The sequence below is a fragment of the Gracilinanus agilis genome, chromosome 1 (genome assembly GCF_016433145.1).
Source record: "Gracilinanus agilis isolate LMUSP501 chromosome 1, AgileGrace, whole genome shotgun sequence".
NCBI lineage: Eukaryota > Metazoa > Chordata > Mammalia > Didelphimorphia > Didelphidae > Gracilinanus > Gracilinanus agilis.
The window spans coordinates 197,552,310-197,566,479 of NC_058130.1; positions in this window are offsets into that span (position 1 = coordinate 197,552,310).

Sequence of the window (14,170 nt, forward strand, 5' to 3'; positions counted from 1 at the left end):
GGGGGGGGGGGTGAAGGGGAAAGTAAGAGCATGAATTATGTAACCATGTTAACTTTTCTAAAAAATAAATATTAATAAATGTTTTAAAAAAAGAAAACAGTAGAATGGTTAAGTAAATCATATCTTAAATAACATAAAAATAAAAATGTAGTGTGACTTAGTCTTGATTCTAGAGGAATGGGATAAAAGCTTTAAGACTTCTTCAATTTCGGACACAATATATTATTTTAAATAGAATAGTCTGTACCTTGGCTCTTTTATTATCTTTTTAATAAATATTGAAAATCAATAGTTTTAAAAGGACAAGAGAGTTTCCAAAATTAAAATTTAGATTCCTTCATCCCTATATCCTCCCTCCATGTACCCATTTGGCTTGACTCCAATTTTCAAGCTATGGAAAGGATTTAGTGATGATGTATAGAAGACCCTTAGCATAATTTCATTTGAGGAATGGAAGTGTTGAGGATAAGAAGTGGGGTATTGAGGGCAGCTGGTTGTATCAGTGGATTGAGAGCCAGGCCTAGAGATGGGAGGTCCTAGGTTCAACCTGGCCTCAGACATTTCCTAGCTGTGTGACCCTGGGCAAGTCACTTGACCCCCATTGCCTAGCCCTTATCACTCATCTGCCTTGGAGCCAATACCCAATATTGACTCCAAGACAGGAGGTAAGGATTTTTTAAAAAGTGGGGTATTCAACAAAAGTGTGTCCTTTTTTTTTTTTGCTCCAATTTTGTTCCTTGCTTGTCGATTGTTTACCATTTATGTAATATGTTTGCCCTTAAAGTGGGAAGTCTAATAACACTGCAAAACACCAAAATATTTTTGATATTCTATTCTTTTTGTTGCATCCCATTTAACTTTCAGGTCCTTGTCCTAACCTCATAACAGATTCAGTACCCTACCTTTTAAACAAATATGTACGGCAAACCAAAAAAAGCCATCTTAATGGTCATGTCTGAAGATATACATCTCAATCAAACCTATTATCCTATGTCAGCTCTCTGCCAAAAGACAGGATGTTTTTTCACTATCAAATCCTCTGAAACCATGATTGATCACTGAATTGATTGGAGTTCTGGTCATTCAATGTTGCTGTAAAATACTTTGTAAGGAAATTGTTTTTTCCTTAACAGTTTATAAACAGGATATATGCATTTGTAAGAAAGCTGGGCCTCCAGAAAAGTAGACATCCTCATGAGAGCCTTTACCAGATTAAAGACTGTAAATATGTCACAAAAGGTTCTGATTAAAGTAAAAGATGGCATTTGTCATTTCTCTTGAATACTAATGCCTTCACTTCTCAAACACTAAGCCCAGGAATGAAATTCCTTTATATGAATGTATATAGATGGAGTGAAGGAAAATTTGAAATTTAGAGGTGGTATTCTATTTTATTTTACATTCATCTTCTAAGCTTCAGTTTCCTCACTTATGAAAAATGAGGAATTTGGATTAAATGATTAACAATTCTCTTTTAAACTTAAATTGAGTCCAATGATACTTTTGCCATAGGATGTTGACTTGATATAGCTTTCAACATTTCTTCTAATGAAGAACTTCTAAACATTTATAGATTAAAAATTTTCTTTATTGGTTATGTGGATCTTTGAAAACCACTCAAAATTCCTTCAAATCTTTTTTCTTCAAGACTTTGAATTTGTCTAAGATAGGATTAGAGATTAGATCTAGGATTTCTTTTTTACAAGAATGTTCCAAAGTGAGGAAATTCCATTGAAAATTGTAGAAGATTTTCTTTTATAGTCTTAGAGAGTCATTGCTCCTTGTAGTGATTTTTTTCATTTATGCATCCAATGTATTAATTTTATATACTATTCTTACTTCTCCACTTCTAAAAAGCATAGTGTCTTTTAAAAATATTAGCCCTTTACTAAGTCTTTTATTTTCCACCTTCCCCTTTCCCTCTTTCCTTTCTTCTTCCTCTTTCCTCTTATTGGCCTTGTCATTCTTCATCTGATAATAATAATACATTTATTTTCTTTTCATTACATATTTAATATGCCCCTTCTCACCTGAATTATCTTCTTGTGGTACTATTTCAACATATTTATATCATCTAGTTAAGTTAGGGGAATATAAAAATCTGGTATATATAGGTTGTTATTTAAAAATCCACATTCATATGGCACTAAGTGCTTTCCTCAAAATACTCCTGTGAAGCATAGATTTGAAGTAGCATTTCGCATTTATATGATGAAGAAACTTACAATTTAAGATATAGGGAAATTTTCCTATTAGGAATTGGTAAAACCAGAACTTGAATTTAGGTCTTGGGTGATCTTTCCAATGAACTTAGTCACCTACTGGTCCATTCTAATTTTTTTAGTACTCATAAATGATGCAGGACTGATGAAAGTACTTGCAATGTGGCTTCATTATCTCTATATTTCTCTCCATGCCAAAAGGAAAAAAAAAGAAAACTCAAATCCTGCCCAGATGTGGAAAGATTAGAGTTTTCTCATTACAGAATGCCTGAAAGGATAGACTTAGAGTCAATATTTGTTTCATTGTTTTGAATCAACTCCTTGCTAATCCAAGCCAGTAAAGATAATTTGCCAAAGGGAAAAGTTCATTGTATGTATATGTTTATTTTGGGGAGGGAAGGGGAGAAATGAATTGATTTTAAAAGATTTAAAATTCTTCAAACATTCAAACCAACCTTTTTAAGATGTTAATTTGCTATACCCCTAGCAGATTCTCAAAATATTTTCTGAGGTACAACACTGTGGTCAATCCAGTATCACTTCACAGAATTCAGTGACTAAAATTGTGTAATGGTTCATAACTATTAAAGATAGTAAATCCTTAGTGAAACACAATCTGCATTTTCTACTATATTTGTTAAAGACTTTAGAATACGTATTAAAACATATCTGATTTATCTCCCTCTTCCACATTTGTTGCGTCTCATCCAGTAATTCTTTAGTAGTGAAAAAGATGATGCTAAGAAGAAACATTTTATATGAAAAAGATATTTTGTTAATGTTAATGTTAATAATGTTAACTAATACATGAACTTTTAGGGAAGTGTTTAGTTTGTTACAAACATGTGAACCTATAAAATTTGAGATATACAGAAGTTCTCTCTCCACTAGAGGAGCATTACTATCAAAGTCTACTCTAGATACCAGTAAAATCATTATGCCTGTTATTCTAAACTACTGAAAGTAAGAGATAGAGCTCAAAGAAAAATCCTTATTTCTCTATATCTTTTCCAGTATTTTGATCCAATTTGTGTTATTGCTAGAGTTTTTATATAGTATCTTCTAAAGATTGGAGATAATAAAAAATCCTATATTCTAAATTTTGTGACACATGAGAACATTATTAGGGCATGGTAAGAATCTCTTTAAAAAGGACAAGTTAATTTCTTTCTTTAAAAAATAAAATTTGATAATGGTTTATTTTAAAATCAGCTACAACTTTTATTCCTTCATTCATTTTTCCTTTCAATTTTGTTACTTTGATTTTTAGAATTCTAGTTTGGTATTTAATTTGAGTTTTAACATTTGGTAATTTTCAAATTTATTTTTTTCATTGCATATCTACTTCATTGTTCTTTCTCTAGTTGCTTTGATTCACAGCAGTAATTTTAACAACAGTAATCTTTTTCCTCAATAAAGTTATAGAATTTCTCACTGAATACTTTTCAGAGATCTGTCATTATGAATGGAGGAAAATTGAATAGAATTGAATTAAAATCACAAATATATAACTATATCCAAGCCTTTCCAGATAGAAAGTAATAGGATGAAATAGGCAGACTCTGATTCCAAGGTTTATTGTTACTGTTTTAAAGAGATCCAACCTCTTTGCCTTGTGGGACTTAAAAAATCAGCCTGACAGGCTACTGAACTATTTCTAGCCTGGGCAAGCTGCTTCCTGGCCCCCGCCTTGTTCAGTCTCCTGAAACCCCCAAAAGAATGTTTCCCAGCCCATAAATGTCTTCCTTATCTCCTCCTATGATAGGCCTAAAATTAACCTCCAGGCCAAGTAGTTCCCAACACATAAATGTCTTCCTTATTGCCCCTTGATGGATAGTTGCCAGATGCTTCCTGACCCCTGACCCTAACACCCCCTTGATGGATGGTTGTCAGATGCTTCCTGACTCCCTGTTCCTGACACCCCCTTGATGATTACCAGATGCTTCCTAATATCTCTCCTTGATGATGTATGTACCAACCCCCTTCCCCAAACATTTCTATATAAACCCTTGGCTGAAGAAGCCTCAGGGTCAGTCAGGCAAATCTCTCTCTGCCTACTGATCCTAGAGCCATGCTAGGCTATAAATGAGCCTCTTCTTGCATATTGTATTGTCAGTGTGATTACTCCAGCCATGACTGAATCTGGGCAGGACCTTAAAATCTGGGTACAACAGCCTAAAAAGAATTTAGCAAGCATAAATTATTATAATGAATTACCATTTCTTCACTCAGAGCTTAAAGAGGCATGGCACCTAGATTTTCAGTCACTAGGGGAGAATGAGGAAGGCTAGAATTGTGATAGAGACTTGAATAGGTTTTTCACACAGATATCTTAGTGAATGTTTGTCCTGAAGTCCTAATTATTTTTCAAAGTTTTTAAATACCTGAGGAGAAAGTACTTTATTTTAAAATTATTTAATAGCATTTGGAACAATAGAATCAGTCATATCATTTGATTTCTAGTGTAGGTTCTGTCATTGACTAACTGTATGACTACAGTATAGTGAATAAAATGGATATGTTTTTAAATTGTCTAACTTTTAAATAGCTCTGTAACCTGCCATAAGTCACTAAACTTTCTGAGCCACAGTTTTCTCAGCTGTAAAATAAAGAAGTTAGACTAGATTGCCTTTAAATTCTCATCTTGAAATAGGTGATCTCAAAAGCAGTGCATTTTCTATTTACATGCTTATTTGTTTATTGTCTTTTTTAAAACATTTAATAATGTTTATTTTTAGAAAGGTTAACACAGTTGCATGATTCATGCTCTTACTTTCCCCTTCACCGCCCCAAGGTCCCCCCTCCTATGGCTGATGCACATTTCCACTGGTTTTAACATGTGTCATTGATCAAGACCTATTTCCAAATTGTTGATAATTGCACTGGTATGGTGGTTTTGAGTCTACATTCCCAATCATGTCTGCCTCAACCAATGTGTTCAAGCAGTTGTATTTCTTCTATTTCCACTCCTGTAGTTCTTCCTCTGAATGTGAGTAGCGTTACTCTCCATAAGTCCCTCAGAACTGTCCTGGGTCATTGCATTGCTGCTACTACAGAAGTCCATTACATTCTATTTTACCACAGTGTATTGGTCTCTGTGTACAATGTTCTTCTGACTCTGCTCCTTTCATTCTGCATCAATTCCTGGAGGTCTTTCCAGTTCACATGGAATTTCTCCAATTTATTATTCCTTTGAGCACAATAATATTCAATCACCAGCATATTTGTTCAGCCATTCCCCAATTCAAGGGCATATGCTCATTTTCCAGTTTTTTGCCACCACAAAAAGCACAGCTATAAATGTTTTCATTCAAGTCTGTTTATCTATGATCTCTTTGGGGTACAAACCCAAAAATGGTATGGCTGGATCAAAGGGCAGGCATTCTTTTATAGCCCTTTGAGCATAGTTCCAAATTGCCAGGCAGAATGGTTGCATCAGTTCACGACTCCACCAGCAATGCATTAATGACCCAATTTTGCCACATGCCCTCCAGCATTCCTTACTCTCCCCTTCTTTCATTTTAGTCAATCTGCTAGGTGTGAGGTGGTACCTCAGAGTTGTTTTGATTTGCATTTCACTAATTATTAGAGATTTAGAACACTTTCTCATGTGCTTATTAATACTTTTGTTTTCTTTATCTGAAAATTGTCTATTCATGTCTCTTGCCCCTTTATCAATTGAGGAATGGCTTGATTTTTTTATACAATTGGTTTAACTCTTTGTATATTTGAGTGATTAGACCCCTGTCAGAGTTTTTTGTTATAAAGATTTTTTCCCAATTTGTTGTTTCCCTTCTGATTTTGACTACATTGTTTTTGTTTGTACAAAAGCTTTTTAGTTTAATATAATCAAAATCATTTAATTTACATTTTGTAATTTTCTCTAACTCTTGCTTGTTTTAAAATCTTTCCTTTCCCAGAGATCTGACAAGTATACTATTCTGTGTTCACTTAACTTATTTATAGTTTCCCTCTTTATATTCAAGTCATTCACCCATTCTGAATTTACCTTGGTGTAGGGTGTGAGATGTTGATCTAAACCTAATCTCTCCCATATTGTTTTCCAAATTTCCCAACAGTTTTTGTCAAATAGTGGATTTTTGTCCCAAAAATTGGGCTCTTTGGGTTTATCATATACTGTCTTGCTGACGTCACTTACCCCAAGTCTATTCCACTGATCCTCCCTTCTGTCTCTTAGCCAGTACCATATTGTTTTGATGACTGCTGCTTTATAATATAGTTTAATATCTGGTACTGCTAGGCCCCCTTCCTTAACATTTTTTTCATTATTTCCTTTGATATTCTTGATCTTTCGATATTCCAGATGAACTTTGTTATAGTTTTTCCTAATTCAGTAAAAAAGGTTTTGGTAGTTTGAAAGGTATGGCACTAAATAGGTAAATTAATTTGGGTAGAATGGTCATTTTTATTATGTCAGCTCATCCTACCCATGAGCAATCAATGTTTTTCCAATTGTTTAGATCTAGTTTTAATTGTTTGGAAAGTCTTTTGTAGTTGTTTTCCTATAATTCCTGTGTTTGTTTTGGTAGATAGTTTCCTAAGTATTTTATATTGTCTAAAGTGATTTTAAATGGTGTTTCTCTTTCTACCTCTTGCTTCTGTGATGTGATGATGTTTATAGCATGGAAAGGCCCCAATTCCTCGTACCTCCAATGCTGTGCCCTGTTGTGGGGTCCCTTCGTTCCTCTGGATTTGTTTCTATGTCTTCTTGAGGAGTCCTATATGTTTCGGTTAGGAGAGGTTAAGTAGCTGCTTTTTACTCTGCTGCCATCTTAACCAAGAACCATTCTACTGTTTTCTAGCCACAACCCAATAGATGGTTCTACTCTGGACTTTAAAGTGTATGTTTTAAAGGTTTTATCGGCTGAGCAGAACCCTTTTGTGAAGCTTTTGTCACCTCCAAAGATAAGCAAGTGTCATGTTTTCAATGGTTCCTAAGAGAAGGTTAAGATGCATGGATTAATCTATTTTTAAAGAATGACTGGATTCTAATACAGTTCAGTCATCCATTTAAAAAAGTGATTATATGATACCTATATGTAGAGACCACAGAATATAGAGTTGGGTGTGAATTTAGAACCTTTCTCTTCCATCCCACCTTCTTAGTTTAAAGTTGAGGAAAATGAAATCTAGAGATTTTTAATGACTTAATAAAGGCTACTTTAGTAGTAAATTACAGAGGTTGATTTGAAACCATAGCCTCTATCTCTAAAACCACACCCCTTTCCACTGAACCATGCTGCCCAAGAATAACAAGACAACAGCTTATATAGTCTTTTAGTTGTTGTTTTTTCCTACAATAAATGAAATAAATTATTAGCAATACCTCTTGGAAACTGACATTTTAGTTCTTATTCACAACCCTTGAGGAAATTATTTTATCTTAGTTTTCCCATCTATAAAAATCTGAGTTGATTGTTTACAATGACAATATAAACGTAAATTTCTTAATATTTATAACAGTATTTTTAGTGTGGAAATCTTACAAATGTGGCCCAAAATCCTCATTATGGTTTATCAAGTTGCCTTTTGGTCTCCCTGTACACTTAACAGTAAAAATATTTGCCTCCATATTCCAGGTATGATCAGGGATTAAGTTTCAGGTGGAAAAAGTTTGTAGGAAGGAAAAAAAATGACATCAACATTTCCATTCAGTTGGTCCATGTGAAGTATAGTTTACTTGAGGATTTACCAACATGTGTGACCCATACCTGCTGCTCATGGTAATGCCATGCAGTCCCAGTAAACATTCCTACTGCATTTGTAGGAATAAACCTTTCTAAATAAGCCTCTTCTTTACTCCCTTCGGGCACCACAAGACTGTGTGCATTTCAGCCCTAGCACACTGTTAGTCACTGGGGGCCTGAGTGTGATGCCTGCTGAGTATTTTTCTTATTTAGTACGTGCTGTTCCTTCCAACAGCATAACAAAAGAGATGCATTAAGCAATTTGTCTGTTGTTAGAATGGTGACAAATGCCTCCCATCAGAAGAGAGTGAAGCCTTCCCAGAGAGATTTGCAAACACTTGAGTGAAAGGCTCAGAAAACATGAATTCACAGTGAAAGTAGTTTGAAATTTAGGAAATGCAATCTCTCTCTTTCTTCACTTCTTTCCCATCCTTGACATTAGCAAAAATCTGAAACACCTTCATGCTTTGAAAGAAATAGTTACTACAAATATATAAAAATACCTGAATGGATGCATCTAGAGTCTTATTTTCTATTGTCAGTTTTTTATACTAGTTTAGCAGATTGAATCCACACATGTACACTTACACTTTCATATATGTGTGTGTGTACACGACTAACAAGAAATAAGTCTATAATCTACTAGGAATCGATTTTGAGACATAGCATAATTGTTCAAATTCTGTATCTCACAACTGATGTGACCTTAACCAATTAATTCACTATTTCTTGGGGTCTCAGTGTCTGCAAATGAAAAATGAGATGGTTGGACTACATGTTCTTGAAGGTCCCTTCCATCTCTAATTCAGTGATTCTATGTGTGAATTGCCTAGCTTCTTTGTGGAAGCACTTATTAATGACATTTTGCTGTGGAATGTGTGGTCTATGTGTTCATGGAGATTGCAATCCTTGTATAACTCATGATTTGCTGTAGCAAAAAAAATGCCACAAAAACATTTTCCAAGGGCTATTCTTTGTTGTTGTTGTTGTTGTTTTATTGTATTTTTATTAATTTTCTTTTTTTCCATTATTCCCATTTTTATTTTCATGCAAAACACACTTCCATACTGGTCATTGTTGTAAGAGCAAAGTCGCACATAACAAAAACCCCAAAATAAAAACAAAGATGCACTAATGTGAAAGATGACTCAAACAGTTCTCTCTCTGGAAGTGGGTAGCATTTCCCATCATGTCTTTCAGGATTGTCCCAGATCATTACATTGCTGACAGTAGGCAAATTTTCACAGATAATCATCATCCAATATTGTTGTTATTGTGTACAATGTTCTCCCAGTTCTGTTTGCTTCACTCTGCATCAGTTATCACAAATCTTTCCAGCTTTTTCTGAAATTGTCTTGCTTGTCACTTCTTATATAGCACAATAGTATTCCATTACCAACATGTATCACAATTTGTTCAGCCATTCCCCAATTGATGGACATCCTCTCAACTTCCATATTGATTGCCACAACAAAAAGAACAATTATAAGTATTTTTGTATAAGTAGGTCCTTTCCAGGAGCTATTCTTCTAACAATGATCCTCTCTCTAAAGTCAGTTGGGTTGATTCAGCAACTGACTTAGTGACCCTTACTGGGCCTAAGTTCAAAGTCTTTCTCTTGTGGTAGAACCTCTAACGGTTTGTGCTTTATTGACATAATATTCAAGAAGCTAGGGCCACTGTCAGGCCAATGTAGTCAGGAAGGCCATTAGTTCAGAGAAAGGAAAAAATAAATATAGCCTAAGGAATGATGAAGTACAAACTATCGTTGTATTTGGAGTTGAAAGACCTGAATTCAAATAATCTCTATGGTCTTCATGGTCTTGGTCAAGTTATTAATTTCTTTAGGTCTCACTTTCCTCATCTGCAAAATGATTGGATTGGATTGGATGATACATAAGTTTCTAAAACAAGGATTCTATGACTTTATAGACTAGCTCTTTGTGAAGTTTTTTTAAGCACTATAAAGAAAGGAGACTTTTTTGGTCTCATTTTTAAGGCAATTGTTAATAAATGAAAATTATATGCATGGCCTTTTAGAAATGATAATAAAGTTGCTGAAATATAGTGAATTAGGTATATACCTGTAAATGAGATGAAATTATGCTCACAGCCACTCTCATTTATACTCACTAAGGAGTCAGTCCTCATTTGAAAGAACCCTGCCTTATAGATTGTAGCTATATAATAGGTGGCCCAAAGGGATAGAACTTCCACTTGAAAAAAAATTATTAACATCCTACTCTAACCAACTCAAGTAAATCATCATGAATTTTGATACATTAGTATATTTTGTGAAAATAACAAATCACAGTTATAGTGAATCAATACATATTTACTGATATTTGAAGAAAAGCTATCAAAATGTACTTTTGGTTTTACTTTGATAGAAATTTCAGATATCTACTTTAGGGAAATTAGAGATTTGTGGCATAAGCCCCCAATTAAACTACCCATCCCTGCCTTAAACCTTCTTTTAAGTTATAGTCCTGTAGTTAGAAGCAATTCTTTCTTCTGGTACTAGTCATTCATTTTCAAGGTATTGTTAGGTGGTGTGTGTGTGTGTGTGTGTGTGTGTGTGTGTGTGTGTGTGTGTGTTTGTGTGTGTAAGATTTATGTCATCTATAATTTAATGTATCTGAAGAAAAACAAAGCTTTCAGACCCAAGAAATTTGCAAGCAAAAAGTTCAAGATATTTTTTCCCTTCTTACTATTGTTTACTGGTGCATTTCTACATTTCTAATGGCAAAAGGTCAAGGAAAGATGTCTGTTTTTATGCTGTAAGTAAAATTTCTTTTGAGCTTTAGGGAGAAGAAATATCTTTATTATAATCTAAAAGGTCTTTTGATGTCAGACACATCAGTAAATCTTTTCTTTTTCCTGTTTGTCTATTCACTCTTTTGTTAATGATATATTATTGTTTTCTTTATGTTTTCTGTTATTTCTCTCTTGCATTTATTTTTTCACTGATTTCCTTTTTTTATCTCACCCATTTTTGACACCTATCTGTCTTCATCTATTTGGATATCTACTTTGGCATCTTTCTTCCCTATTCCTTTTCTCTGTCAATTTTACTTTCTGATTCCTTTATTTATAATCTATGTCATTCTAACGATAGCCTTGCCACAGCTTCACCTCTTTGTAAAAACAGTGGAGCAGAATAAAATTGACAAGAGATAAGAAATTGTTGCTCAGTTCATCAAGTAGTCATATGGTCTCTGGTAATGCAGAATATATGCATTCTTTAACCAAGGTTTTCTTTGAATGATTCATTGCATTTCGATTATTCACTTGGAAATGGATGAAGTGCCTCTGAGAAAACTGGAATTAGGGAGCAAATAACTGAGGAAGCTTTGAACCTAACATTCAATAATGTTGAACCCAACATTAACATTTGGGGGTGGGGCACTCCTTTTTTTCTTCGCTGACACAATGCAGTCACAAGTGAAACAGAAGAGATTTTCTGTTATAAAGTCCCAACTTCGCATACTATCTATTGAGTCAATTTTGTTGTCTTGCTCCTCATCCTTGGTTTCCTGTTACCTTTATCAACATACTATAAATCATTCATTTATGAAATATAATTTTGCATAAAGAATCAACGTAGGCCTTGTGGAAGTTTTAAATCATTACAATAGTATTTCATCTTCAAATGAATATTACTGATCACTTTGCTGAACTCTTTGGTAATTTTGACTGAGAGAATAGACCACTGTAAAGCAGAATCTTAAAAAAAAGGCTAAGCAGAAGGGAGAACATTCAGTACCTACACAATCTTTTCCAGAACTTTAAAATACATTCTTTTCAATACATGTTTGTAGCAAAAGATGCCAAAAAATAAAAGTAAGGCATATTTCAATATATTTTCAGTGGGGATGGATATCATGATAGACTCCTTTCATTAGTTATAGGAAGCTGAAAATTCCTTTTTATTTGCTCTACTATAATTCATTTTAAGGAATAAAACAGATGCAAAGTAATAAAAACAGATTCTATTTACATAGTCCTGTAGCTTCTCTGCTATCAATCAGCAAATATTTATTGGGTGCGTAGCTCTGCACTATCTGAGAATGAAGTGTGTGTACATAAGCAGCTCACATCTTAAATCCTGCATCTGTTCATGCAATGCTGAAATGGAGACCTCATGACAGAGAATTCAAAAGAACTCCCATCCAAATGATATGCTCAAATAGTACCTTGAACCAGCACTGCTCCTATGATGAACTAAAATTATTTAGAAGGAAGAACAAAAATCAATATCCTGTCCTTCTTTTATCACTCCCTCAATTTGATATTTAGTTCCTTGGTTTGATAATATTGAATAGGAACTATAACTTTAAGGTACTCTCTACTATAGCAAAATTCAGTGTGTCTGTGACATATTAGATAAGTCCTATACTGTTATGTCAATATCATAAAGGCTAAATACTTTGCATAGAAATGTATAACTTCTAAGTTTCAGGGTCAAAATTTGAATTCAGGTCCTCCCAAATTCAAGTCTAATGATCTATTCATAACATCCTACTGCCGTTTTAATGACTTTATATTTCAAAACTAGTGTATGAGGGATTGGTACCCCTGTTAGGACTTGCTGATCCTTTGTCAGGAGTGCCTTTCTCCTATGATGTCCACCTACCATCCAGCACTCACCTGTTTCCAAGAAGCTATAATATGCATAGAGGCTACACAGTGGCAAACTACCTAGACAGATGGGCTAAACTAGGTTAAGGGTAACCAAAAACTTCAAACCTATCAGTGACTTAGTAGGATGTCTACCTTAAAGATGTGAAGACTTCCCCCAGTGGAATAGGAAGATGAGAACAATTTGTTCCAACAGGTGGCTAAAGCAGGCACTATGGGATACTTATATGAGCCAAGGACATCCACTACCATCACCAGAAATCTTGACTTTTATTCTGCCACTGGACTTCAGTGACTCTGATGCCTCACTTCAAACCAATGCTGAGTCAAAAATCATTAACCAATGATGTCATTTTGGTTCTTTTCGAGTATGAAGAACAACAAATATGATTCATGCCTATAAATTTATTCATTTAGCATTTTCCGATATTGTTTTTAATTAAAAATTTTAAAAATGAAGATAAACTAAAAATAAGAGTAAAAAGAGCTAGCATTTCTAAAAGTACTTAAAAGGTTTGAAAAGTGCTTTACAAAAATTAACTCATTTGAATCTCACCACCACCTTGGGAACTAAGAATTATTACCATCTCCATCTTCAGATGAGCATATTGAGACAAAATGAGATTAAATGACTTGTCCATTGTCATACAATTACTGTGTGAGGCAGGATTCAAACATTATTCTTCCAAGCTGTTAGTTCAGTTCTCAGTCCACTGTAAAAACCAACTACAGTTCATAGGGGTATATTTCCTTTAAGACAACAATAAAAATTCATACAAAATTTACATTATACCACTTCCCACACTCTAAATTCAAAACTAACCAGAGTTCCAGCTATTCTTGACCTCAAAATTCCATTGCATGTTTTCTTGCATTTCCCAGAATTTTCTGGAGATGATCTTTTTTTTGTGCTCAAAGTTACTTCTATTTTATTTATTTTTATTTACTTTTTAAATGTTTATTTTTACTATTTTCCCATAATTACATATTTCATGTTCTTTCCCTCTCCCTCAAGCCCCCCAACCCCCCCTTAGCCGATGCACAATTACACTGGGTTTTACACGTATCATTGATCAAGACCTAATCCATATTATTGATAGTTGGACTAGAGTTGTCATTTAGTGTCTGCATCCCCAATAATATCCCCATCAGCCCATGTGATCAAGCAGTTGTTTTTCTTCTTTGTTTCTCCTCCCACAGTTCTTCCTCTGAATGTGGCTGGTTTTCTTTCTCATAAGAGTCTCTCAGCATTGCTCTGGATCCTTGTATTGCTGCTAGTAGAGAAGTCTGTTATGTTTGATTGTACCACAGTGTATCTCTGTACAACACAGTGTGTCAGTCTCTGTGTACAATGTTCTCCTGGATCTGCTCCTTTCAGAGAGTTCCAATAATTAAATGAGCATTTGGACATAGCATAAAAATGGTACAATTCTTGGCACAATATCTGTCTCCTATTCAGCTGCTCTACCACTGTTATTACAGGTGAAGGGAGCTACTCTGAGTGCTTTTGTGTGCTGCTTTACATTTCATGAGCTTCAATGGCCAAGAAAAAAAATTGTCAACAAGGAATAACAGCAATGAACCTCTCTGTGGATAGCA